At 36.4% G+C, this 3,009-nt stretch overlaps 1 pseudogene; it reads left to right on the top strand.

Annotated features, from left to right (window-relative positions):
- Positions 1 to 925: 925 nt before the first annotated feature.
- The window catches only part of LOC107684907 (transmembrane protein 132D-like), a 25,388-nt pseudogene continuing 23,304 nt past the window's right edge, over positions 926 to 3,009 (top strand).

Genomic DNA, 3,009 nt, shown 5'->3' with positions numbered 1-3,009 from the left:
TGTGTGTGTGTAATTAATCGGCAACATTGACAAGTATATTTAAAATAACCAAAATAGCTCATCATTGTAAAACCTGAAGTCACAGTAATAATGAGAACGCCACGACAAACGTGACGAATTGGCAAGGCTGTTTCATTGTTGCTTACCCTCATGTAGTGTGTAAAATGCCCTGTCACTGTAAACGAGTGTAAATTTACCTCAGGGCAAAACAATGGAAATGTTAAGATTTAAGGTAGGCCTATGTGTCCACAGTTTACATAAATTGACTTTCACTGGAGTAAAAAGCATGAATTGCCTCGCCACAATTTGCAAAAGAACACATCCTTTATTTTGATGAACAAAAAGCAAACTTTAACTTTTTATGTCACGCTGGCCTGTCTTTTTTTGTAAATGTCCAGTTTTTCTGTGTCCAGCTGAAGTGTTCCAGACAAAGTAGTTTTTGGTTACGAAAGTTTGTCCATCAACGGGACGCTTGCGCGCTACACCTCAGCACTCCTCTGAAGTGTTTGGAAGCTACATAACACAACTTCAACTATAGTTGAAGAACTATACGGACACAAAGGTCAAGTAATAAAAAACGATTTAATTTTTTTTGTCTTATATACTTAGTTACGCAACCCTATTATTACCATGCTACAATTCACAATTTTTACATATTCCTGCACGTGTTTACCATTAAGTAACGTTAGCCTATGCATTGCAAAGACTGTTATTTGTTTGAAATGAAATCGTCTCTCGCTCGTTTAAGTGTCATCTTTTAAGTTAATATCACTGATATTGCTGGTTGTCTGTCCATATGACAGAAGAGCAGTGACAGGCGAGATTGAGAGGCTTCATGACAACATAAAGCGCATGTATTTCATTTGCTGAGGATTATGCTTGTGACATCTAATCGTTCAGACTCAGATGAATGCGAGGTCCATAAACAGCAGCACCTGAATCGGAACAGCGCTTAGTTTTAAATTTTACGTGCATTTTTTTTTTCAGACTCATAAGTGATCGAGTTTGTGCTTGCTGTCTACCATGACAACAGTTTTTACTTTTCATGTCATGTGAGGGCACCATGTTCACTTTCTTTCTTGGAAATTTATTTTAAAGCTCATATTATTATTATTATTATTCTTTTTGCTGTTATTTTTCTAGGAATGCATTAGAGAAATAAAGTAATTTACGCTACGTTTTGGACTTGTTTTTACAAACGAGCACAATGTTGCTGATGGTTATAGCGTTGTGCCTATCCTGTGCAGAAGGTAAGACATTCTTCTCATATCCGTCATTTCCTACTGTTGGACATTTCTTTTTAATTTGTATATAAATTCTGTATAATTTAATATAATATCTTGCATCAGATTATTCAGGTAGAGATGGATTTCACTGCAGTTGTTTGGCCACATTGTCTTCTCATTTATCATTAATGATTTCATAATCTACAGTATGAGTGTATGAGTTGAAAGTCCTGTGAATATGTTTGCATTAATATCAGTTATTTGCATATTTAAATTGTAACCTGAGTTGTGAACTTTATTGGAAGTAACTTTTTGTAAGTGCACTTAAACGAGCATCATATAAATGTTTCTTTGGATTCATATGGCTATTAATATGGATTTGCATAAAAAGTAAATAGATTTAATTAGAATTTGCTTATATAATTACCTGCAGAATGCAAATAGCTGCTTAGTTATTACTTAATCCTGTCTATGCAATGGTTTTTAATAGTGAAACTGAGAGGAGAGGATTTTTCTCAAATTGTCTTGATTCACACTGAATAAAACCCTACTTGGAAAGCTCCTAATTTGAAAATGATATGCTGTGGAGTGTTTAGTAATGCCAAAAGCAGCAATTTAGAAATGAGAGAGTTTGACAAATAGGCTTGTCATCAGTGCAGAGTCTGAGTGCTAGTCAGGGCTGTGCAAACTCAGTCACGTTTGGCCTAATGTTCTTAGACACTACACAGACAGTAGTCCATTTTCCCCCTCAGGCTCAGCCATTAACCTACTTTGAGACATCATTTTCACACATGAGATTCCCAGTCTGAGATGCAACTATATTGTTTATTTGACTAACCAGGATGCCAGTAGGACAAAATCATCACATTGATTAGCGCTCTGTAGCTTGATAGACAGAGATAACCTGTGTAACAGACTGGAAATTAAAGCTCAAACATAAAGTATTAGTTTAAAAGTATTTCTTTTTTGACTGGACTTTTATGTCAATTAGATATGCTACTGTATAGTGTACCTAAAACATAAATGAAGATAGATTTTAAAACATACAGAAGTGAGGGACGGAATTCTGTATAATATAATTTTATTTATTCCCAATGATCTTCTCTAAGAACTAGGTTTATAATGCTTAAAATGTCCCATTGTGGACTCCGCTCACTGCCTTAACCGTATTTACTCATGCTCTTTTTTTTAATTGGAAGTTGATCATCTTCAATTGTTGTCCAGGGAGTTGTGCATGAGAGCTTTTATACTCTGCTTACAGTGTCTGCATAAAACTAAGAAACTCTTCCAAGTCAAGTCACCTTTATTTATACAGCACTTTTAACGATACAGATTGTGTCAAAGCAACTGAACAGCATTAATTAGGAAAATAGTGTCAATAATGCAAAATGACAATAGTAAACACTCATTTTTCAGTTAAAGGCAGTTCATCATTGAATTCAGTGATGTCATCCAGCTCAGTTCAGTTTAAATAGTATCTTTGCAATCATTTGCAATCAAATCAACGATATCGCTGGAAATGAAGTGTCCCCAACTAAGCAAGCCAGAGGCGACAGCGGCAAGGAACCAAAACTCCATCGGTGACAGAATGGAGAAAAAACCTTGGGAGAAACCAGGCTCAGTCGGTGGGCCAGTTCTCCTCTGGCCAGAGAAAACCAGCAGTTCAATTTCAGGCTGCAGCACAGTCACATTGTGCAGAGGACTCATCTGGTTCCTGTGGTCTTGTCCCGGTGGTCGTCTGAGACAAGGTCTTTACAGGGGATCTGTATCTGGGGCTCATCTA

The sequence above is a fragment of the Sinocyclocheilus anshuiensis genome, unplaced genomic scaffold (assembly GCF_001515605.1).
Source record: "Sinocyclocheilus anshuiensis isolate Anshui unplaced genomic scaffold, SAMN03320099.WGS_v1.1 scaffold633, whole genome shotgun sequence".
Lineage (NCBI taxonomy): Eukaryota > Metazoa > Chordata > Actinopteri > Cypriniformes > Cyprinidae > Sinocyclocheilus > Sinocyclocheilus anshuiensis.
This window is presented reverse-complemented; position numbering and strand designations above follow the sequence as displayed.